This window comes from Sarcophilus harrisii, chromosome X (genome assembly GCF_902635505.1).
Source record: "Sarcophilus harrisii chromosome X, mSarHar1.11, whole genome shotgun sequence".
NCBI lineage: Eukaryota > Metazoa > Chordata > Mammalia > Dasyuromorphia > Dasyuridae > Sarcophilus > Sarcophilus harrisii.
Window position 1 is genome coordinate 51,442 of NC_045432.1, and position 26,192 is coordinate 77,633.

General features: G+C 38.7%; 1 long non-coding RNA gene and 1 pseudogene across 1 annotated transcript in view; one reads left to right on the forward strand and one right to left on the reverse strand.

Moving 5' to 3' along the window:
- LOC116420253 overlaps positions 1 to 13,741 on the reverse strand; it is a 63,747-nt gene extending 50,006 nt beyond the window's left edge. Inside the window, exons 1-2 of the long non-coding RNA XR_004230554.1 lie at positions 13,606 to 13,741; positions 12,536 to 12,660 (exon numbers count right to left, since the gene is read on the reverse strand). This is a non-coding gene — a long non-coding RNA (uncharacterized LOC116420253). The remainder of the gene's footprint in view (positions 1 to 12,535; positions 12,661 to 13,605) is intronic.
- Positions 13,742 to 17,660: 3,919 nt separating this feature from the next.
- On the forward strand, positions 17,661 to 18,940 carry LOC100931186 (annotated as a pseudogene).
- The last annotated feature ends 7,252 nt before the right edge of the window (positions 18,941 to 26,192 follow it).

The following is a 26,192-nucleotide window of genomic DNA, read 5'->3' on the forward strand; positions in this document are numbered from 1 at the left end:
ATCTCCACCATTAGATTGTAATAAGCTCCTTAAAGACAGGCAGGTTGTTATCTCTTTCGGTATCCCTATCACTTAACACAGTGCTTGGCACATGGTAGATACTTAAATGTTTATTGCTTGATTGTAGCTAATATTTATGAAGCATTTTAAAGTTTACAAATTGCTTTCCATATATTTCTTCATTGGCATTCACAAAAAGCCAGTGAAATAGATGCTATTATTATTTCCATTTTGCAAATGAGGAAAAGGAGGTTGAAAGGGGTAAGAGCTCTTGACAATTCTGAGCTGAGGCAACATTCAAATAATATCCTCATTACTCCAAGTCTGAAAAAAGACGACGCAACAAATGGACTATTTTAGATATGGAAAATTGGAAAGATTTTGCACAACTAAGTCAATGTAGTTAAAATTAAAAATAGTACTGTAAACACAATATTTGTATTCAGTTTCTTGAATAAAGGTCTCCTATCCAAGGTGAATGGGGAATTGATACAAATATTTTAGATAAAAAACTATTACATGATATATGTGTTCAGGCTGCTGATTCTCACAGGAAGAAATCCAAGATATCAAACAACCACATGAAACTGCTCCAAATCATTAATGCAAAGTCTGTGTGTTCGTTCTCTCTCTCTCTCTCTCTCTCTCTCTCTCTCTCTCTCTCTTTCTCTCTTTTTCTGTCAATGCTGTGTCTCTGTCTCTTTTTCTTCCTCTGTTTCTGTCTCTGTCTCTTTTTTGTTTCTCTCTGTGTGTTTTTCTCTTCTCTCTCACTCTTTCTGTCTCTCCATCTGTTTCTCTTTTTATATCTATGTACTTGTCTCTTTATATCTATCTATATCTTTCTCTATCAGTCTGTATCTCTCTCTGGTTCACTTTATGTCTCTGTCTCTCACTCTCTGAATATGTCTTTCTGTGTATTTCTCTATCTCTCTTTCTCTATGTCTGTCTCTGGGTCTCTTTCTCTAATTGTCTGTCTGTCTTTCTCTCTTCCTCTCTGTCTCACTCTTTCTGTCTTTGTCTCTATTTCTCTGTCTCTCTCTCTCACTCTGCTTCTCTGTCTCTCTCTTTCTCCCCAATCTTTCTCCCTCTTTAACTTTCTCTCATTCCCTATCTCATTTTCTCTTGTTATATCCACCTATTTGTCCCTCTACCTTGCCTTGTCTCTTTCTCTGTTTTTTCTCTGTCTGTCTCTGTCTTTATCTCTGTTTCTTTTCTCTCTCTCTCTCTTTCTTCTATTTCTCTTTTAATCTTTCTTTTTTCTCTCTTTCTCTTTATCTCTGTCTCTCTTCCTTTTCTCTCTATTTCTGTCTCTCTCTCTGTCTATCTATCTTTGCCTGTCACTCACTCTCTTTTTCCTTTTTCTCTCTGTCTTACTCTTTCCATCACTCTCTGCCTCACACTTTCCATCTCTCTGTCACTCTTTCTCTCTCTGTCTCTCTCTTTCTCTTGCTCTTTCTGTTGATCTTGGCTTCTGTTTCTCTGTCTCTCTGTCTCTGTCTCTGTTTCTCCCTCCCTTTTCCTTCCTCCCTCTCTCTCTGTATTGCTGTCTCCCTTTTCATCTCTCTCTTTTGCCTTTCTCTCTAACTCTCATTATCTCATTTTCTCTTTATTTTTATCTCTTTGTCTCTGTCTTTCTCTACCTCTTTCTCTGTTTCTCTCTGTCTCTTCCTTTGTTTCTGTCTCTATCTCTTTGTGCCTTTGTTGTTTTTCTGTCCATCTTGCTTTCTCTCTTTCTTCTGTCTTTCTGTGTCTTTCTCTCTTGCTCTCTCTCTCTATTTGTGTATCTCTGTGTCTGTCTGTCTGTCTCTGTCTCTATCCCTCTCTCTGTGTATATCTGTCTCTGTCACTCTTTCTCTCTCTGTCTGTCTCTTTCTCTTGCTCCTTCTGTTGATCTTTGCTTCTGTTTCTCTGTCTCTCTCTGTCTCACTTTCTCTTTGTCTGCCTGTCTGTCAGTCTCCCCCCCTTGTTCTCACTCTTGCTCTCTTGCTCTTTCTCTCGTTCTGTCTTTCTGTCTCTCTAATACTCTCATTTTCTATCTTCTGTCCATCTCTTTGTCTGTCTGTCTGTCTGTCTCTGTCTCTGTCTCTCTGTCTCTCTCTCTCTCTGTCTCTATTTCCATCTCTCTCTCTTTGCCTGTTTCTTTCTCTCTGTCTCTCTCACCCTTTCTCATTCATCTCTCACTCTTTCCATATCTCTGTCTCTTTCTATTTTTCTGTCTCTCTGTCATTCTCTTGCTCTTTGTCTCTCTATTTCTCTCCCTTTCTTTTTCTCTCTGTCTCTCTGTCCCTGTCTCTATTTCCATCACTTTCTATTTGCCTCTCTTTGTCTCTTTCTTTCCCTTCTCTCTAACTTTCTCTCATTTCCTATCTCATTTTTTCTCTTTATACCCATCTATTTGTCTCTCTATCTTTCCCTGTCTCTCTCAGTTTTTTTCTGTCTCTGTTTCTGTCTCTGTCTTTATCTCTGTCTCTTTTCTCTCACTTTCTTTAGACTTCTCTTTTAACCTGTTTTTCTCTTTCTTTCTATTTCTGTTTCTCTCTCCTTTTTTCTCTCTATTTCTGTCTCTCTTTCTCTATCCATCTATCTTTCCCTGTCATTCTTTCTTTTTCTCTCTCTTTATCTCATTCTTTCTCTCTCTCTCTCTCTTTCTCTCTCTCTCTCTTTCTATCTGTCTCTCTTTCTAAATCTATCTCTCATTCTCTATATCATTTTCTCTCTATGTCCATCTCTTTGTCTCTCTATCTTTCTCTGTGTCTCTCTCTTTCTCTCTGTTCCTCTCTTTGTCTGTCTCTATAAGTATCTCTCTCGTCTGTCTTTGTCTATCTCCCTCTCTTTCTAATCTCTCTCATTTTCTCTTTTTGTCTGTCTCTGTCTCTCTACCTTTCCCTGTGTCTGTCTGTCTTTTTTTCTCTCTCTCCTTTTATCTCTGTCTCTTTGTGTCTCCATTTCTTTCTCTCACACTGTGTTTGTCTTTATCTCTGTCTGTCTCTCTATGTCTCTGTCTCTCTCTCCCCATCGTTCTGTCTCTGCCTCTCTGTTTCTCTCTGACTTTCTCTTTCTCTCTCTTTCCATCTTTCTTTGTCACTCTCTGTCTCTGTCTCTCTCTCTGTTTCTCTCTCCCTTTCTCTTTCCTAACCCTAACCCTAACCCTAAATACCTCCCGCCTCCCGACTCTCTAACTTTATATCATTTTCTTTTTCTCTCTTTATCTCCCTGCCTTTCCCTACCTATCATTCTTTCTCTGTGCTTCTCTCTATGTATCTTCCTCTGTTTCTGTCTCTGTTTCTCTATCTCGCTTTCTCTCTCTCTTCTCTCTGTCTCTATCTTTCTGTCTCTTTCTCTCTTCTGTCTTTCTCTTTTCATCTATTTCTACCTGTCTATCTTCCTATCTCTGTATCTGTCTCGCTCTCTCACTCTGTCTTGCATTGTCTCTTTACCTCTGTCTCTGTATCTCTTTTACTCAGTCTGTCTCTCTGTCTCCGTGTTTCTGTCTCCGTGTGTCTGTCTCTCTGTGTGTCTATGTGTGTGTATGTATGTCTCTCTTGATTTATCTCTTTGTGTCTCTTTTTTATATTTCTATCTCACTCTCAGTCTCTTTCTCTCTTTTTCTCTCTGTCTCTCTCTGAATGGCTGTGTCTCCTTCTCTGTCTCTCTGTCTTTCTATATCTCTGTCTCTCTCGTTCTCTTTCTCTTTTTCTCTGCCTCTATTTTTGTCTCTCCTTGTTTCTGTTTGTCTTTATGTCTCTTGCTCTGTCTCTGTCTCAAAGTGTCTTCATCTCTTGATTTCCATCTCCCTGTCTCTTTTTTCTCTCTCTCATTCTCTGTCTTTCTTGCTCTTTTGTTCTTTTTTCTCTGTGTCTGTCTGTTCTGTTTCTCTCTCTCTCTCTCTCTCTCTCTCTCTCTCTCTCTCTCTCTCTCTTTCATTTGTAATCTCTTTCCATTCTCTCTCCCCCCATCCAAGGAAAGAGATGGTTTGGTGGAGTCCTGCTCCTCTGCTCCTTCTGGCAGATGGGGGATTTTTGTTTGTGTGATTTTTACTTTTTCAGTCATAAGATACATTCTAGAGAAATTGTTTCTCCAGAGGGTGGGGAAGAGAATGAAGAGAGAAGGTTTGTAACAGTCAGCTTGCTCTTTTGCTTATCCATCCATGCTGAATAACAATGGAGGCTGCTGGGGAAAACCAAAAATGTAACCATGTGTTACTTCCCAAGTATGTCTCATCGCTTCATTTTGGATTGGTTACTGATGAAAAGTTACATTCTGAGAGAGACTTTCTTTCCAGGAGCTAGGCAAGGTCACACTTGCAGAAACAAAGGACCGGGGACTAAAACTTTCTCAAGTCATAGGGTTTCCCCACTTGAAAAGATAGAATTGTTTATTGTACTAAGCAAGAGAGGTCTGCTTGGGTGAAGGGAGAAGTTTTGCCCGTGTTTCTTAGAAGGAGGAGGTCCATAGTCTGTATTTATGTATGTTATGTAATATGTATTTACAGAAGAGGATAATAACGATGCTAATAACTAATGCTAACAGCTAGATGGCACTTTCAGGTTTTCAGAGTACTTCACATGTTAGCTACCATAATTCTTCCAATAATCTTGTGAGGCAGGTGCTGTAATTATCTCCATTTTTTAAAATGAGGAAACTGAAGCTAACAAGGGGTAAAGTGACTTGCCTATGACTATACAGATACATAGTGTCTGAGGCAGAATTTAAACCCAGGTCTCCCTCACTAAAGGTGCAGCATTTCAGTCACTATGATGCCAGCCTGTGGCTTTCAAAGGCCAACTGATCACTTTTTTTATCAGTATTCTTGTTTTTAGCACCCTCCACCTTTCTTCTCCTGAGTCACTTGGAAATAACCTTTTTTTTTTTTTTACTATTATTATAGCTTTTTATTTATAATTTATATGCATGGGTAATTTTTCAGCATTGACAGTTGCAAATCCTTTTGTTCCAACTTTTTCCCTCCTTCCTCCCCTTCCCCCAGATGGCAGGATGACCAATACATGTTAAATATGTTAAAGTATAAGTTAAATACAATACATGTATACATGTCCATACGGTTATTCTGCTGTACAAAAAGAATCGGACTTTGAAATAGGATATAATTAGTTTGTGAAGGAAATCAAAAATGCAGGTGGACAAAAATAGAGGGATTGGAATTCTATGTAGTGGTTCATACTCATTTCCAAGAGTTCTTTCGCTGGGCGTAGCTGGTTCAGTTCATTACTGCTCCATTGGAAATGATTTGGTTCATCTCGTTGAAGTGGGCCACGTCCTTCAGAACTGGTCATCATGTAGTATTGTTGCTGAAGTATATAATGATCTCCTGGCCCTGCTCGTTTCACTCAGCATCAGTTTGTGTAAGTCTCTCCAGGCCTTTCTGAAATCATCCTGCAGGTCATTTCTTAAAGAACAATAATATGGAAATAACCTTTGTCCAGTACTTGGAAGTATAATGTTTTGCAGTAAAAGCACCCTGTGCTTTTGAAATAGGTCACACACACTGAATGATGTCCCATGGGAGCCCAACACTCTTTCTGCCACCTGATGAGAGCATGCTGACCATTGCCAGACATCTGTGGGTTGGCAGAGTGGGTGCAGTTACTCCAACTACAACATACAGGAGCTATGAAGCATCAGTTTGTGATTTCCTAATGGTGGCTGCTAAACCTAACCCTAAATGCATGTTGCCTGTTTCTGTAGGTATCTACTTATGTAAACCTTTAATCATCCCTCAAACCCTATTTGTTTGCAGTCTGTGTACCCATGGGTTTAGTTCACTCACCTGAGGAGAAGGCATTATAGGTGTGGGGAACAACTGGTAAAAAGTTGAGGAATCAGGAGATGGCGGTGGTGGATGGTGTTGGAGGAACAGGAAGGAGCTCAGCATGGCTGGATCTCAAGGGGTGTATACTTGTCAAAGGATTGGAAAAGTGGTGTAACTGGGATCTGGTTTTAGTAGGAATAACCTGCACAGACATGCTATGGGGGAAAGAGGTCAGCATATAAAGATCTTTACATGTAACAGGGTACTTTATATTTCATCTCGAAGGTTATAGGGCTCTATTGAAGTTTATTAAACAGAGAGGTGACATGGTCAGACGATAGATGATGTTGACAGCTGAGTGGAAGATGGCCTGGCAACTTGAGGCAGGGAGACAAACCAGAAATCTCTTGCAATAGTCCAGGCTATGGGGGCTTGGACCAGGGTGGTTCCTGTAGGGATTCGAGAAGGGGGAATAAATAATAAATGTTGTGAAGGTACAAAAGATGAGACTTGGCAACAGATCGGATTGTGAGGCAAGTATAAATGAGGAGTCAAGGATGGTAGCAAGGTTTTAAGCTAATGTGGAGTGGGAAGAAGGTGACATCCTTGAAAGAAATAGGGAAGTTCAGAAGAAGGGGGAATTAAGAGCAAAAATAATGAATTTGCTTTTGAACATGTTAAAATTGAGATGTCTAGGGGGCATCAAATTCAGGATGTCTAATGGACAATTGGAAGTGAAAGACTGGAGGACAACCAACAGCTTAGGGCTTGGATGAAAAGGTTTTTTTGGGACTATCTGCACAGAGACAATACTGGGATCATGGAAGCTGATAAGGATCTCCAAGTGAGATAATTTAGAGGAAATGAGATACCAAGAGAGACCCCTAAGGTACACTAGTAGTTACATGTAGTGTCTGGAGGATCTGGGGACCAGCCTTGATCTCAGTGAAGGGGTGCAGGAGGCAGGAGAGACACCAGGAAGATGGTCAAAGAGGGAATGTCTCTATTTCCAGTCCTCTCAGCCCTTAAATACCTCAGTATGATTACATCATTACAGGACCCTATGTAGGTGTGAACTAGAGAACCATTACATCACCACACTAAGTACTAAGTACATGTGAACTAGAGAACCATCATCTCATTAATCACACTGAGTTAACACCCTGCTGTAAGAATCTTTGCTTCAACTATACTGTTCTCAGAGTCCCCCATATCTGTGGTCCTCTACACTTACTAGGGATGACCCAGAGGAAGATGAAGCAAAGAAGGCTAAGGAGTGGTCCAATAAATAGGATAAAAATGAGGAGAGAGGAGTGTCATTAAAAACCTGTGGAGGACAGTGTACATAGGAGAGGAGGGCTCGTGGTTAGACAGTGGGTTAGAAATGGAATTAGGGTGTTGAAAGCCAAAGAGAGGCCAAAAGAGATGAGGACTGAAAAAAAGTCCATTATTTTCGAAGTAATTATTGGTGACTTTGGAGAAAGCAGATTCAATTGAATGATGATGATTTGATTGGATGATGGATGCAGAGAGTTTAGAAGGAAAGGAAGATAGTGGTAAACCACTTTCTGAAGGAGTTTATCTGCAAGATCTAAGAGAGACATAAGATGATCAGGTGAGGGGTTTTTGATTGGTTGTTTTTTTTTATTATTTTAGGTTTGCTTTGCAAGAATAATGGCAAAATGAATACATTGGTAGGAAGCATGGAAGCAATTAGAGAGGGGGGAGGAGGGAGGGAGGGAGACAAGGAAAGAGACAGAGACAATGACAGAGAGAGAGACAGAGAGAGACAAAGAGAGAGAGAGAGAGAGAGAGACAGAGAGAGACAGAGAGAAAGAGAGAGAGAGACAGAGAGAGAGAGACAGAGAGAGAGAGAGAGAGAGAGAGAGAGAGAGAGAGAGAGAGAGAATTCGAATCAACAATCTCAGAGAGAGTGGAGTTAACAAAGGAGAAAATCTGCTGGTGAATATGCAAAGTGATACCTCAAGGGTGACTGTAAGGAGGTTATCTTTGTCAAGGGAAAAAAAAACACCCCTTCATGTGAGACACCACAGAAGCAGGTCTCTGTGGTATGTGCTCCTCAGGTCCTGGAGAGGTGTAACACAGGGAAGGACATAGCAGCACATATTAAGAGGGAATTTGAAAAGAACCCCAATCCCACTGACAATGCATCATGGGGAGAAACTTTGGCACTTATATGATGCATGGGATGAAGCACTTCATGTACTTCTACCCGGGCCAGGTTGCCATTCTCCTGTTCAAGTCTTATTGGAGCATGGCCTGTGCTACTTGCCCAGTAAAGCCATCCAAATCACAAGGATGCAGCCTAAATTCCAAAATCCAGAGACTGAACTATCATCTTCAGCATTGCCATGGGAACAGCTTGAGCTTTAAGCCTTTATTGTGTTGTTGCTGTACAGGGCAGTGTATGTATTAGTCCTGGTTATAAAAAAAAACATATAAAATATATAAAAAACAATTAGCAAAACACAGCTTACCTATGTGCTTCCTTTTTATTCCATACCCCACCACTTCTCTCCTCCCCTGCCCCCACCTCCTAGAAAAAAACAAACCAACAACAACAAAAACGACCCCTCTTTAAAAAAAATAAACCTGATGGAGATTTGTATCAGTTAGAAAAAGAAAAAAATAGCTGGGAGAAGATGTCTGAATGATATGAGATGAGAAGAAAAGAAGGAAGTCTTGGTGAAGAGCCTCAATCTCTTTCTGGGAAGTATTAGACATGCTGCTCAGCTGAGAGGGCAATAGAAGTGGTTATATGAACGACCTGATGAAAGATGAAAAGCCTGGTAATAGCCATTGTGGCAAATGAGATAGTGACTTAGTTAAGAAGGGGTAAAAGAACAAAACCAAAACCAAAACCAAACATCTGCCTTGCTTCAGTGAGGGCCCAATTGATATTATTCAACATAAGCTTGAAGTCGAAGTACTGGCATATTTTTTGTGACTCCCCCTAGTTCTATTCAGCACCATATGGCCAAGAACAAAGTGAGCAGCTGATGGGAGTTGTTCAAGGCTGGGCAAGGTCTTGAGCGAGGCATGTGGGATGGGCAAGTGAGATAAGTGGGCAAAATGTTTTAGTATAGAAACAAGCATTGAGTATTCTGTTTCATATGCCATAATTTGTCTAGTCTTTCCCCCAATTGGTTTTCAGACCTTTGTAATCTCAAAAAAGGTGCTTTAAACCTTCTTTTCTAATTATGGATTTCTTCCTTTCCTTAAATTTCTTTGGAGTTTGCAAAACCTTTTAAATTTTACATAATCAAAATGTTCAATTTCATTTTTTAGGACCATTTTTGTTGCTGCCCTTTCCTCAAGAACTCTTCCCCTGCCATTTGCTTTCCAACAAGGAGGCTTCACTTCTTCCTCTCAATCTTTTCATTCTTTTTGATCTGGTATTTGGCCTCATCATTTCAGTTAAACTGGTCTCTCCAGAGACATCCAATGGCTTTTTCTGAATCTTCATTCTCCTTGACCTCCCTGTAGGTTTTGACCCTGACAAGCACCCTATTTTCCCTGATACTCTCTTCTCCCTAGGTTTTCCTGGCACTACTCTCTCCTGGTTCTCCTCTGATCTAACAGCTCCTTCTAAGTTCCCTGTGCTGATTCTACCTCCAAGGCTCCACCATACCCAGTAGTTACAGGGGTCTACCAAAGGCTCCACCTTGAGCCCACTTCCTCTCCTAGGTATTTTTTTTTGTTGTGGTGATCAAATCAATGTCCATGGATTCAATGATCATCTCTACGCTGATGACCCCCAAGTCTGCTTATCCCACCTTTCTCCTGACTCGAGAGCTCACTTGAGAGATTTTCCCCCAAACCAGCTGGTTTCCCCCTCGTTCATGAATGAAATCTCCATCTTACCCAAGAAGGTGGAACATATTTATGAAAGAAGCTTACAGGATGGACAGAAGTCATTTAATGTTTTTTTTTTGATCTGGGGATCATTGGGGGGCGGGGGGCGGGGCATGCCTGCTCCAGGAAATGATAATTCTGTTCTCCTTCATCCCAAAGAGGGAGAGGAAAGAAATCTCATGAGAAGTGAGAAGTGAGTAATATGCTCAGAGTAAGACATGACTTCTCCATGGTAACTGAGAAGGGATTGGGGGGAGTGAGTTCCCAAGTGCTATTGCTGCTGGCACTACTGCCACAATCAGAAAATGAACTATGTGGAAGCTGATACTGGGAAAAGCACACAATAACAACAACAACACTGTTTGCCTAGAATGATGCATCCTTCTCTCCTCTCTATCCTCCCCCTCCTCAAGGAGGATGAGTATCAGTGATAAAGCTTATGATCTCAGTTTCTTGAAATTTATCTCTTACATTTCCATTCACTTAGTCTCCACAAGTCAGTACTGAGATAGAAACGAAACAAAACTGTGGTTAACCCAAATATGGTCTGTTACATGAGAGAGAACACAATGAAAACTCTAAATCACCAGGAGGGTGTCATTAACTGATAACTTGAGATGAACTAAAGAGATTTTGCTGAGAAATGGTATTGTAACTCCCCAAATCAGGTATACCAAGTATAATCTGGAATATTCTCTCAAATTCAGGCAGGCTCCATCTGGCCTTCGGGTTCGAGGGTGCCCTAAAGGGTATTAGGATGTGTCTACTTTGATACCACATTTTCTAAGGTGCTCTCCTCTCCCACCCCATCCCATCAGCAAGTAAAATAGTTACCTTTTGAATTCCCTTAACCACTCAAAATCAATTACTTTTTCTTTAAGGGACACTTACTTCCCAGATATGACAAGAACAAAATTACAAATGTTCTTACACACACACACACACACACACACACACATACATGCACGCACGCGCGCGCACACACACACACACACCCTTTGGGGACACCTCGTTTTCTCTTCCCAATACCTCAGCTCATTACAAAATGGTAAGATGGAACACAATCTGGTATGCTTCCTGAGATAGCTCAGTGCAGGGCCTGAGTCAGGAGGACCTGAGTTCAAATCTGCCCTCAGATACTTCCTACCTGTGTGACCCTGGAAAACTCACTTCCTCCTGATTGCCTTAGTTTCCTTTTCTGTATAATGAGCTGGAAGTCATTTACCTCTGGGTTTCCCTGACTTCTTTCAAGTGTCAGCTAAATCGACCTTCTTCTTCAGAACCTTTCATGTTCCCCCTCAATGGACAAAACTACACTGCTATGTGTTAGAGGCAACCCTGACAGATCCCCTTGGAAATAGCAAGATCACATCAACAGATGCAACTGACGGTACCAGAGACATAAACTGCCCTTCTGTGACTGGTCTTCCCTACTGCTTCACCTTTCAGATGCTCCGTAGCCTTTCCCTACATGTCTTCAATCTTCCCACTGATGGTAGTATATTTGTGGGAGTTTGTGTCCCAGGTTTATGCAAAAAAAAAATATTGTTACCTTTAAATGCACGCGCTGCCTCCCGACTCTATTACTCCATCTTTTCACTTCCAAGTCTTTGCTTTGTAACCTCTGGCTGACTATTAAAGGTAAAGTAGTTGGGGCTAGTGAGCTATGGATTTAGGTGATGTAGCCCTACAGAATACCTTGAAAATGAAATGGTCTCAGAAGCAGCTACACCCAGAGAAGGAACACTGGGAAACGAGTGTGAACTGTTTGCATTTTTGTTTTTCTTCCGGGTTATTTTTACCTTCTGAATCCAATTCTTCCTGTGCAACAAGAGAAATGTTCGGTTCTGCACACATATATTGTATCTAGGATATACTGTGACATATTTAACATGTATAGGACTGCTTGCCATGGAGGGGCGGGGGTGGAGGGAGGGAGGGAGGAAGGGAGGGCAAAATTCGGAACAGAAGTGAGTGCAAGGGATAATGTTGTAAAAAAAAAAATTACCCTGGCATGGGCTCTGTCAATAAAAAAGCTATAATTATTTTTAAAAAAAGAAAAAAGAAAGAAAATGAAATGGTCTTCTCCCAGGAACTCACTCTATGTAGGGGGGAAGGTCCCCTTCATTCTACAGATGAGGAAACTAAGTTTCAGACACAACACACACATATACACACAGAAATAGCAGAACTAAGAGTGAACCCCAAATATTTGAAATCTAAACCAAATATTCCTTCTACAACATTGTTTCATAGTCAGCCTACCCAGGTAGAGTATTAGAAACAGTGCTGGCTCTGAAATGAAAACAATCCTAGCTTTTCTAGTTTTTTTATTGAATGGAGCTCTCTCTCTCTCTCTCTCTCTCTCTCTTTCTCTCTCTCTCTCTCTCCCTCTCCCTCTCCCTTTCAGTCTCCTTCTCTCTGTCACTCTCCCTCCTCCCCCCTTTTTTCTCTCTCTGCCTGCTCTTCACCTGTCAAAGGATGTGGTTGAGTGAAATGAGCTCTAAGATCCCTTCCATCTTGGATGATCTTATGGGCCTTCTGTGAATGTCAGTTTCCTCCTTTGTTTAAAAAAAAAACAAACTATTTCATTCTAAAGAACTAGAAGTAGGCAGGCACAAATTTATTAAGCGCTTAATATGTTCTAAGCTGTGTGCTAAGTGCTGGGAATACAAATTCATGTAAAAAGGAAGACATTCCTTCAATGTGTTTAAATTTGAATGGGGTCAATAATACATAAAAAAAGAACTGAGAAGCAAGGAAGTGGTGGGGCGCAATGGGTACCCTGCTGGGCCTTGGTAAAATCCAGGAGTCAGAAACATAGCTAAAAGGACAATGAAGCATGGCTGTCTGGGGCTATGAAAATAGAAGTCCTTAGAAGGAACTTACCAGCACTCCCATTGGGTATGGTGGAGAGATGTTCTAAGGAACAAAAGCCTCAGGCACTGAAGGAAGTTTCAAGTTAAGAAGGCTGCTGAGTCATGGTGATAAAGACCAGGAAAATCAAAGTAGAGCTGGGAGGTGAATGAAGAGTAAAATATAATCATTTCTTCCTTTCATTTCCATTTTCCCTATACCATTTTAATTAGTGAAAGATAACTAAGATATAGGGATGATCCTGTGCCCTGATACCTTAGGGCCTTAGCCAGGGTAAAAAGTTGTAGGAGGAGCAATAACCTAAGTCCTGTTTGATGAAGGTGGTGTGAATTTTAACTCAAAATGTCTTGTGACTGTTCTATAAATTTAATGTCCAGCCTGACTGACTATGTAACTCCTTCATTGATTCGATGAAAAAAAACAAAAGCCAAGAGGCCCAACTGGGCCATGATGTTTAACTAGTGAACCAATAAGAGAATATTAACTGTCACCACGGTAACGAAATAACCTTATTGAATGTTTTTTTCCCTCGCCTTACAACTAATGGATAGACTCTCATCAGCCACAGATACTATTTATGGGGAGGTCCACACATGCTTCTTTTATCATGGGATGAATTTAGGCATCTATTTGTCATGTCTATGGTTTTGCTGGGGCAGCTAAATAGTGATGTGCCTAGCATCGGGAAGATCCAAGTTCAAGTCTAGCCTCAAACATATACTAGCTATGTAATCCTGGGCCAGTCACTTCACTGCTCTTTGCCTTAATTCACTAGAGAAGAAAATGGCAGACTACTCCAGTACTTTTGTTTTTTGTTCTGTTTTGTTTTGTTTTGAAATAATAGCTTTTTGTTTTCAAAATATATGCAAAGATAGCTTTCTACATTCACTGGTGCAAAACCTTATGTTCCCAATTTTCCTCCCTCCCTTCCCCCTACACCCCTCCCTAGACAGTGAGTAATCCAATATATGCTAAACACGTGCAATTCTTCTAAACATATTTCTAGCTTTATCATGCTGCACAAGAAAAATCAGATCAAAAGAGAAAAAAAGCAAGCAAACAATAAAAAAAGTTGAACATACCAGTTGTGATCCACATTCAGTTCCTACAGTCATCTCTCTGAGGGTAGATGGCTCTCTCCATCACAAGCTCATTAGAAGTGGCCTGAATCCATTGATCCACACTTAACACCGTACACCAAGATAAGGTCAAAATGGGTTCATGACCTAGGCATAAAGAATGAAATTATTAATAAATTAGAGGAACACAGGATAGTTTACCTCTCAGACCTGTGGAAGGGGAAGGACTTTATGACCAAAGCAGAACTAGAGATCATTATTGATCACAAAATAGAAAATTTCGATTATACCAAACTGAAAAGTTTTTGTACAAACAAAACTAATGCAGACAAGATTAGAAGGGAAGCAATAAACTGGGAAAATATTTTTACAGTCAAAGGTTCTGATAAAGGCCTCATTTCCAAAATATATAGAGAATTAACTCTAATTTATAAAAAATCAAGCCATTCTCCAATTCAAAGGATATAAACAGACAATTCTCAGATGAAGAAATTGGAACTATTTCTAGTCATATGAAAAGATGCTCCAAGTCATTATTAGTCAGAGAAATGCAAATTAAGACAACTCTAAGATACCACTACACACCTGTCAGATTGGCTAAGATGACAGGAAAAAATAATCATGAGTGTTGGAGGGGATGCGGGAAAACTGGGACATTGATGCATTGTTGGTGGAGTTGTGAACGAATCCAACCATTTTGGAGAGTAGTTTGGAACTATGCTCAAAAAGTTATCAAACTGTGCATACCCTTTGATCCAGCAGTGTTACTACTGGGCTTATATCCCAAAGAGATCATAAAGAAGGGAAAGGGACCTGTATGTGCACGAATGTTTGTGGCAGCCCTTTTTGTAGTGGCTGGAAACTGGAAACTGAATGGATATCCATCAGTTGGAGAATGGCTGAATAAATTGTGGTATATGAATATTATGGAATATTATTGTTTGGTAAGAAATGACCCACAGGATGATTTCAGAAAGACCTGGAGAGACTTACACGAACTGATGCTGAGTGAAATGAGCAGGACCAGGAGATCATTATATATGTCAACAACAATACTATATGATGACCAATTCTGATGGACCTGGCCATCCTCAGCAACGAGATCAACCAAATCATTTCCAATTGAGCAGTAATGAACTGAACCAGCTACGCCCAGAGAAAGAACTCTGAGTGATGACTAAAAACCATTACATTGAATTCCCAATCCCTATATTTATGCCCACCTGCATTTTTGATTTCCTTCACAAGCTAATTGTACAATATTTCAAAGTCTGATTCTTTTTGTACAGCAAAATAACGTTTTGGTCATGTATACTTATTGTGTATCTAATTCATATTTTAATATATTTAACATCTACTGGTCATCCTGCCATCTGGGGGAGGGGGTGGGGGGGGTAAGAGGTGAAAAATTGGAACAAGAGGTTTGGCAATTGTTAACGCTGTAAAGTTATCCATGCATATATCCTGTAAATAAAAGGCTATTAAATAAAAAAAAGTGGCCTGAATCAACTCATCTTTGAAAAGAGCCATATTTGTCAGAACTGATGATTGTATAATTGTGCTGTTGCCATATACAATGATCTCCTGGTTCTACTCACTTCAGTTAGCATCAGTTCGTGTAAGTCTCTCCAGGCCATTCTGAAATCATCCTGTTGGTCATTTCTTACAGAACAATAATATTCCATAATATTCATATACCACAATTTATTCAGCCATTCTCCAACTGATGGGCATCCATTCAGTTTCCAGGTCCTTGCCACTACAAAAACAAGTGCTACAAACTCCAATACCTTTGCCAAAAAACCTCTTGGACAGTGAGATCATAAAGAGTCAGACATGACTTAAAATCAAATGATTTTATAAGATTCCTTTGGAGGAATATATACACCATTTATCCCTTACCACAGGAGCAAGGAAAAGAGAAGTATTATGTATTAGAAAGAAAGGTGGATCTGGAGACAGAAGACCTGAGTTCAAAGCATTTAGTTCACTTCTTGGAAGGGATTTGAACTTATCAGTCTCTTAGGGAAGGGTTCTTCCAGCTTATAGACATGGATCTTAAGATCACTGAATTTAGATACATCTCCCAGGCACCTTTTTTAAGGTATAGGTCAACCCTGAAGGAAACTCATAATGAAAGGAACAAAGGATAACTTGGGCATTTGCATCATTAGCTTCTGAGGTCTATCACTTGCTGGATGCACATTGGACCTTCCAAGAACAAGTAACAAAGGATTTAATTTCAATCCATACTTCCGTTCTTCCAGTGAGTATAAAAAAGAATGCATAATACAGGTACTTTTTACTAACTCCAGTGCATCTTCAAAGTATAAGTGATGTTGTAGACACACACACACACACACACACACACTGTGATAGTTTAAAGATTGTGGCAGTTGTTGAATCCTTACAACGTGTTAAGTCATTAGAGTTGATAGAGACAATAATTATCTAATTTAGCATGGTTCAGTATGATCGATCTGATCTTACAAGGAGATGTTATGGGCCAGAAGAAACAAGGTACTAAGTACAACTGATAGAAACAACGCTTGTGTTCACACCTTTAGAGAGCTCATATAAGCAAGAAGTATTTAAGTACTCATTGGAGTTCACAAGTATGGGAGATTCACAAAGTTAACTTTGTAACTTTGTGAATTCACGCCTCCCTTAATCCCTCCCTCAGAGGGGAGGAGTCAACCTTTAGGAGATCATATATAAGAAGTGGACAGAGGCTCAGTCTAAAGTTCAGCGGAAAAGAGTGAGAAGGGAGTGTCAGTTCAGTTCAGAGAGAAGCCCTCTCTCGGAGGTGCAACCAGATTCAGCACTCTGGGAGATTGAGAGCCAGAAGCCCTCTCTCAGAGGCAAGAGAGATTCATTCCATCTGGAGGCTGAAGAAAGCAGAGGCAAAGGACAAAGCTGCAAGAGCTCTTGGAACCAATGAAAGCTGAGGCCTCTATTAAAGCTACCCGGGCCCAAGAAAGGAGAAAATAAACATTTTCATTTTATCAGCTGGCTGCATTTGGGGTGATTATTGATCTGAACTGATACTAGGGTTACCTCCCCAAGAAACCTGAGCTCAGAAAGAACTTTCATATTATATTTTAAAGAAGAAAAACACCTCATGGCAGCAACTTCCAAGGAGGGCAGACTGGGAAGAACACTTTCATGCCAATCCAGGAAGCATATTGGACAATGAACCCTTTTTCCTCTGTACTTTTTGGCATTCGTTGTAGCATATGTGGTGGATGTTTAATCTCAGTGCATTACTATTATTACATTCAAAGTCATTTGCCCTGAGCAGGTTTTTACAGCATATGAAGATATTGTCTTATTCAAAGATCTCAAAGGCTCCTCAGGAACCTTCAAACTTCCAGTGTGTCCAAAACTGCCTGAATCAGGGCAAAGTCTGATCTCCTAGTCTAAGATTAGCAAGCTCCTGATCCTGGTTAGAGTATGGGTGACAACTGTAGCCTGGAACTTGAGAAATTCAGAAACCCACGCTGACTGGGCCCACTCCATTTTTATATTACATAATCTCAACTGAGCCTTCAGTGCATGGCAATCCTTTTAAACATTTCTGATGGATTCATTCTCCCACTCACTATAGCTGATACTCCAAATCCTTTTACCCCTCTTCAAATCTCACAAGGCTCCCTCTTCTGACAATGGTCTACTGAGACTCTTGCCTCGGATTTTATTGGGGAAAAAAAAAAGTGGGAGGGGACACTGAGACCAAGCCATGTCAAGGGGAGCCCAGCCCCAGCACCTCTACACATTTGCAATCCTACTTGGGACTTGGTCCACAGGGGATATCAGTGGTAGTGGCAGCCATGGGCTGGGGGCTGGAGTGATGGCCAGGGTCATGGGGTGAGAGCTGCTACTGGCTTAATTTAGGAACTCACCACACACTGCCTGGACTGTTATAGCCTTGGTCTTCCTGTCTCAAATATTCCTCATTCCAGTGCATCCTCCAAAAAGATGCAGCAGGTTTAGACAACCTCACTGAGTTGCTCTCATCTACAGGGACAGAAATTCACCTCATTTTCCTCAAGATTATCATGAAGAATTTAATTATAGAATCCTTCCCTAATATTCATAAGAGACTAGAAGATCTTAAACTTGAAGCTGTCAGTGCTAATAACTTGGAACTGGTGAATGAAAGTCTTGAAGCCATCAGCCTTTTCATAAATGTAGATGAAAAAACATCACAGGGGTGGTTAGTATTCTCAAGGAGCCTCACTTTCAGCTAGTTTTGGAGGTCTATGACATTGTGGCATCAAAGTGTTATGATTTAACTTCATTTAGCCAAGAAATTAATCATTTCTCGGTGAACAACAAGCTGCCACCAGTAGATGCTATTGCTATACTTGATATCCACAAGAGAGTAGGAGAGCCCTTAGATGTGACACTGAAGGTTAAGAATAATGACTTGGTAATTGCCTGAATCCTTCATGAAGAAATGATAGATCAGTGGGATCTTCTTCATGTGGCAGTTGTCATTAAGTAGGTCAATGGACAATAGCTTGGGAACAACCTCAAGGAGTTATAAGAGCCCCTGAAGAGCATCAGTGGCGGTGGCAATGTCACACTGACAATCCTGCCCAGTTACAGAGACACCACCACTCCTTAGCAGGTATTTCTAAAGTGCCATTTTGAATATGATTTCTACAATGAACGCCTAATTCCATGAAATGAGGCAAAGCTGAAGTTTTCAAAAGGAGACATTTTACAGACTGTCAACCTCCAAGATCCAAACTGATGGCTAAGCAAGTAAAAGAAAAAAAAGAAGAAAGTGTCATTCCTTTCTTAAAGCAGCCTCTGGAAGAGAAAAGAGAGACTTGTTGTTGGAAGACACTGGGAAAAACCAAGGCCTTTTTGTGGAACTATAAGCAGAAGGGGACAAAAAGAAAGAACGAAAAAGATAATGCATCTCATGACTCAAAATACAGAATATGACCAACATTAAACCCTGATTTATGAAGAAGTAGCCAAAAAATGACTCCCTATAAGACCTCAGTATTGATAGGAACCCCAGGGTATTGGCCAAAGACAGTTGAAGAACAGATTCATAGAATTAAATTTCACTATGTTTGAGATCACAATTCCATTTACTTCATAGAAACCAAGGGAAGATGAAAGAGATGGCCAGGCATATAAATTTGTTCATGAGCTGAGATGGAGGCAGACACTAAATAAGATACTTAGAGCATGGTAAATACCAAGAAAACTTCTTTGACACCAGATAGGCTCCATCTTGGAGGTAGCCCAGACTGGGAGGATGTGAATCCTGGACATGAAACCACAAATTCCAAAAGTATTAATGGCATCTGAGCAATAAGCATGACATATGGCATAAACTCAGATGGAGTCTATTCTGGTTTTCTTGGTATTTTTTTTGGCTATTTCCTTATAAATCAGGATTTCATGTGGTCATAAAAGCAGAGCCTCAGTGGGTCCCCATCAACTGGCTATACTAATAGACTATTCATGAAGAATTAGACAGAACAACAACTAAAACTTTATAAATATATATTTGTCTAAGAAACCATGTACAAAGCTAGGCAGTACCTGCCTAGTCAAGGCATTTTTCAGTCTGTTGCCTGAAATATTAGTACATGATTGGATTTCTTAATTTTCTTTAACTGTATACAAGTAATCTTTCTATTCGTATCACAGAAAAATGCATCTAAGCATTTCAAATATGTTTTGATTTAGCATTTCTACCTTTTTCATCCAAGTTTTCCAATCATTCACTTTAAAAATGCATTTTGGTCTCACATTTTCACTATAATAATGGGCATTTGAAACAGTTTTTGTAAAATCCTCACTATTAAGGGAAAACATGAATCACTGAGCTGTCATCCTAATTTAATTTCTTCTATGAGTAGAATGTTAATAATCAGTGATATACTTTACTTTGCCAACTATTCTACTAGAGCCAGCACCCATGTACTCTCATCAGGGGGTACTCACCTCTATAAAGGTAGCCATTTGGATGTGGTTTGGGGGGATAGGGTTCCCTTCACCCAAAAAGTTCCTCAGTAGAAATTTTACTGGAGCATTCTACCCTGGAACAAGCACTTTCTATGAAAGTCCAATTATCACACAAAAACTTGAAATATCCTTTTGGATAGCTCAGCAGAAACTGTTACAGAGAAATAAGAATTCCAAGACTCATCCAGACAATTATTACTTTAGCAAGGCATGTGAATGCAAAATAGATCAGGTCCAAGGCTCTCAGTCAGCACAAGGACCTTGAACCTTGGTTTGTACACAGTTAATACATAGTTAAAGAGAGTGAAAATATAGGCTGTATTGATTGAGACACCTAGTTTCTTATTGGTAAAGGGGACTGAGAGACATTGAGGTTGGGGTTGGGGGGGGTAGTCTTGTTACATTCCAATAATCAGATTAAAGATTTAAAAGAGTTGGAAATGAGCATCACACAAAGGTAGATAAGGATAAAATGGAATTACTAAAGCTATTTCAATATAGCACACTACAATTAATGTTTGAAAAAGTCTGGCCTGCAAGAAAAGCCTCATAGTAGAGTCTAAGGTCTTGCATTGCATTTTTCCCATAAACAAACAAGATAAAGGAGATCTACAATATATATAAAGTACAATGTGCAACAATGAGATATCTGTCTCCAATAGCACAGAAAGCAAATGCTGAAGAAAGTGATGTTGGTAAAGTAATAAAGTAGTTTATTGAAATAAGCAACTTTGTCTTGAACTTCCTAGAGTTCAAATAATGCCATAACCTATCCCTCATATTCCTTTCATAGCAAATTTCTATAATCAGGGGAGGTGAATAGTGAAATTTTTGTGAATACAATACTAAACTTATTAATTACTAGATTGATGCTGGAAAAGTCTCAGGGAAGAATGAAACTTGTACTTTATGAACCCTCAAAGTGGGTTAGGGTTAAGGGTGAGATTAAGTTAAAAACATACACAAAAAAATTGATAGCACTAAGGTGATATTAAAGGAACCAAAAAAAATGGGGTATATGAAAGTGGTGCCACGAATCTTTTATAACGGGCTAACTGAAAACCTTGACTCTTGAAATTTGAAGTGCTGGCTGCTAAAGGCCTTTGGGAAAATGGATGTTTTCAACGTTACCATTAGTGATTTATATATCCAGATTTAATTTGGTTGAAGTTTGTCCTGAAAGTAAATCATGTTGTGGTCTCATTTACAGTGAGATATGTTCTCCTGTCAGGACAATTGTGGTAAATCAGAACTTAATGCAAAATATGGCTGCTATGGGATAACAAACATGGATCAAAAAAACCCGAGTTCAAACATCAGAAATTTACTAACTGTATGACATTTAGCAAGGCTGTCACCTCTATTTACTTCAGTTCCCTAATCTGCAAAAGTGATAATTGTAGTTAGTACCCACCTCCCAGGGTAGTAGTGAGAATTATATGATTGTAAAGTAAGCACTATGTAACTGTTAGTAAATGTAAATATTCTATATTGATCTTGAATGCAATCAATATAGAATGCCTTAAATGATCAAGTAAATGATTTTCTATGTAAGATAATTTGGCAACGCATTTGACTGAATTGATGACATATGGCTGATAATTGCTTCGTGTGGCTGAAGTATTGCTTCGTGTTTTAAATACATGATATTGTGTATGTTATTTTTGTTTTTCTAAATTGTTTCATATGTTGTGAAAGTCGGGGAACCATTGTGTCAGAAATATTATTTAAAAAGCACCTTTCCTTTTCATGTGGATGCTGTTAGGTTATGAATTGAGGTGTAAAAAATGTGGTGAAAATATTTGAAAACTTAAATATTTAATGCCTCATTAAATATCTTTGCTTTAAAGTGGATAATATATGTTAATAAATAACATATATCGAAGCTACATCATTGAAACAACTTAACAGACCTCAGATTTAAAGATTTGCCTTATGCAATATGGATATTAGTCTGGAGACTTACCCCCATTATTTTTCTTGGGGTTCTGAATTAATTATCATGTAGTCCCTGTATGTGTGAAACTCCAGAATATGATTACTCTTAATTTATAAATGAAGGATAAATGAAATCCTTTCCATTTGCTCATTGATAACTGTTGTTGCAACATAAAGAATATAGTAATAACCCAGCCCTAAATTGTGATTAGTAAAATTTTGCAATCTGAGCTAAAATCTCTTGGAAGTATAATTTGATATTATTTTTAGTTTTGATTTCAGGTATGATTGTATGGATTATTAATTCAATAATTCACCATTCAAGGAGAATATCATTTGCTGTCCAAAGGGTGAGGGCTCTGTGAACAGGTAGATAGATATCTGTGTCTCAGAAAGCAGAAGGGATGACTTTGCCTAGGTGAATGTAGGGTACTCTTGATTCAGTTTCCTCATTGTGCTCTTTCCTTTGTGAAGAGGAAAATTTCCTATGTCATTAATTCTGAGCTTGGCTTTTGATATCCTGTAAATAATGTGGAACTATCTTACATGATTGCCTGTGAAATGTGACATACCTGGAATCAGAGTTAAGGGAGTTTTTCCCATTAGGTCAGTCCATAGCTTTGAGAAGGCAGTCTTGATAATGTCATAACCATGTTCCTCATATTCCCTTCATAGCAAATTTCTATAGTCAGGGCAGGTGAACAGTGAAAGTTTTGTGAATAAAATGCTAAACTTATTAATTACTAGATTGATGCTGGAATATCCGAGTTACTATAACAGGATGTAAGTAGAAAAAATCTTACTCTTTTAATCTGAATTTGTAGCCAACTCCATATCCCAAGAAGCTAGGTAAAATATATTCTTGGCTTGCCATCCACTTGTGAATAGTTCATGTATAAGATTAGGTCCTTGAAATTATTTTCAGGATGATATGAAGATATGAAGATAATATTCTCAAAAGGGGGGAAATAAGACAAAGATGAAATGTAAAAGAGAGCAACAGGATCATATTTATTTCTTCTAAGAACTAGGATAAATTATATATGATTTGTGTATGTATGTGTGTGTGTGTGTGTGTGTGTGTGTGTGTGTATAGCTTCCCAATATTTCAAACAGGATATACAGACCTTGAATATGTTTTAGGAATACGTTCTTAATTGGATTAAGGATTTTACATGTAAAAATTGCATTGATAATTATAAATAAAGTTAAATCATTTCCTATATTGAAGTATCTGATAATACCAAGAAACAGAAGGATTCCTTTCTAAGTCAGCCCATCATGGTTCCTTTTTAAAGATTCTTCCTTCAGAGTGCTGATGGAAGTGTCATTATCAGGTATGGGGTTTAGGTAAAGAAGACAACCGCATGCTAAAACTGAAATTCTCTGGAGTTTCAAGTGAACTATGAGTTTCTAATTTGATGTTCTTATAGCTCAGTTGTTAAGAGAATCATAACCATAAAGTTTGAGCTGATTTTCACCACATAAATTAGTTATTGGAAAACCAAATTTGAAAGGTTGCACTAAATTGTATTAAATCTTGTTACTGGCAGGTTTTTGTAGAATTACCAAGAAATCTCTGGAAGTGACTTGGAAGCAAGGCTACTAGGACAACTAGCCTCCCTCAAAGCTGTTCTACAATGAGACCTATTCCAGAATGTCCAAAGGAAGATGTTTCTAAGAATCAGATTACTACCTGGGACATCTGGAACTCAAGATGAAAAGTGTTGATTAAATGAACATTGGGAGTGGGTTACCAGGGTACAAGAAGACTTGATGTTGTTTATTGTATTACTTTGGCTTTTTGTTTCATGCTATTCATGTTTGCTAAGTTTTCTTAGTTAACTTGATGACATAAATCTTCCTCCTCAAATTAGTCTACGGTGAGCCCTCTAAGTAGTTTGATCTGTAGCCTGACTTAGTTAGAGGTGCTTACACTAACATCTCTTATTTTTTTAAAAAAAAAGTGAACCAGCAGTGTTTCTACTGGACCTGTATCCCAAATAGATCTTAAAGCAGGGAAAGGGACCCACATGTACAAGAATGTTTGTGGCAGCCCTTTTTTTTCATAGTGGCAAGAAACTGGAAACTGAGTGGATGCCCATCAGTTGGGGAATGGATGAATAAGTTATGGTATATGAATGTTATGGAATATTATTGTTCTATAAGAAACTGATGTCAGAGAGGCCTGGAGAGATGTACATGAACTGATGCTGAGGGAGGTGAGCTGAACCATATCATTGTACATGGCAATAACAAGATTATACAAAGATCAATTCTGATGGATGTGGCTCTTTTGAACAATGAGATGACTACGGCCAGTTACAATGATCTGGTGATGAAGACAGCCATCTACACCCAGAGAGAGGACTGTGGGAACTGAGTATGGACCATAACATTCACATACCACAACTTATTCAGCCATTCTCCAATTAATGGGCATCCACTCAGTTTCCAGTTTCTGGCCACTACAAAGAGAGCTGCCACAAACATTTTTGCACCAAGTCCCTTTCCCTTCATTAGTATCTCTTTGGAATACAAGCCCACTGCTTAACACTGCTGGATCAAAGGATATGCACAGTTTGATAACTTTTTGGGCATAATTCCAGATTGCTCTCCAGAATGGTTGGATCCATTCATAACTCCACCAACAATGCATCAATGTCCCAGTTTTCCTGCATCCCCTCCAACATTCATCATTATGTTTTTTTCTGTCATCTTAGCCAATCTGACAGGTGTGTAGTGGTATCTCAGAATTGTCTTAATTTGCATTTCTCTGATCAATAATGATTTGGAACACTCTTTCATATGAGTGGAAATGGTTTCAATTTCATCATCTGAAAATTGTCTGACCATTATCATATCCTTTGACCATTTATCAATTGGAGAATGGCTTGATTTCTTATAAATTAGAGTCAATTCTCTATATATTTTGGAAATGAGGCCTTTATCAGAACCTTTCACCATAAAAATGTTTTCCCAGTTTATTGCTCCCCTTCTAATCTTGTTTGCATTAGTTTTGTTTGTACAAAGGCTTTTAAATTTGATGTAATCAAAATTGTGTATTTTGTGACCAATAATGATCTCTAGTTCTTCTTTGGTCACAAATTCCTTCCTCCTCCACAAGTCTGAGAGGTAAACTATCCTATGTTCCTCTAATTTATTTATAATCTTGTTCTTTATGCCTAAATCATGGACCCATTTTGATCTTATCTTGGTAAATGGCATTAAGTGTGGGTCCATGTCTAGTTTCTGCCATACTAATTTCCAGTTTTCCCAGCAGTTTTTGTCAAATAATGATTTTTTATCCCCAAAGTTGGGATCTTTGAGTTTGTCAAACATTGGATTGCTATAGTTATCGCCTATTTTGTAACCTATTCCACTGATCAACTAATCTATTTCTTAGCCAATACCAAATGGTTTTGGTGATTGTTGCTTTATAATATAGTTTTGGATCAGGTACAACTAGACCACCTTCATTTGATTTTTTTTCATTAATTCCCTTTAAATTCTCGACCTTTTGTTCTTCCATATGAGTTTTGTTGTTATTTTTCCAGGTCATTAAAATATTTTCTTTGAAGTCTGATTGGTATAGTACTAAATAAATAGATTGGTTTAGGGAATATTGTCATCTTTATTATATTCACACGGCCTACCCAAGAGCACTTAATATTTTTCCAATTATTTAAATCTGACTTTATTTGTGTGGAAAGTGTTTTGTAATTTTGCTCACATAATTCCTGACTTTCCTTTGGTAGATAGATTCCCAAATATTTTATGCTATTGACAGTTATTCTGAATGGAATTTCTCTTTGTATCTCTTGCTGTTGGATTTTGTTGGTGATGTATAAAAATGCTGAGGATTTATGGGGATTTATTTTATAACCTGCAACTTTGCTAAAGTTGTGAATTATTTCTAATAGCTTTTTAGTAGAACCCCTGGGGTTCTCTAAGTATACCATCATATCATCTGCAAAGAGTGATAATTTGGTTTCCTCATTACCTACTTTAATTCCTTTATTCTCATTCTTGACTCTTATTGCCTAGGCGAGTGTTTCTAATACAATACTGAGTAATCATGGTGATAGTGGGCAACCTTGTTTCACTCCTGATCTTACTGGGAAAGGTTCCAGTTTATTCCCATTACATATGATGCTTACTGACGGTTGTAAATATATGCTCCTGACTATTTTAAGGAAAAGCCCACTTATTCCTATACTCTCAAGTGTTTTTATTATGAATGGATATTGGATTTTATCAAATGCTTTTTCTGCACATATTGAGATGATCATATGGTTTTTGTTAATTTGGTTATTAATATGGCCAATTATACTGATAGTTATCCTAATATTGAACCAGCCCTGCATTCCTGGTATAAATCCTACTTGGTCATAGTGTATTATCCTGGGGATGATTTTCTGTAATCTTTTTGCTAATATTTTATTTAAGATTTTAGCATCAATATTCATTAGGGAGATTGGTCTATAATTTTCTTTTTCTGTTTTCAACCTATCTCTTTTAGGCATCAGTACCATGTCTGTGTCATAAAAAGAATTTGGTAGGGGGCCTTCATTCCCTATTTTTTCAAATAGTTTATATAGCATTGGGGTTCATTGTTCTTTAAATGTTTGGTAGAATTCACATATAAATCCATCTGG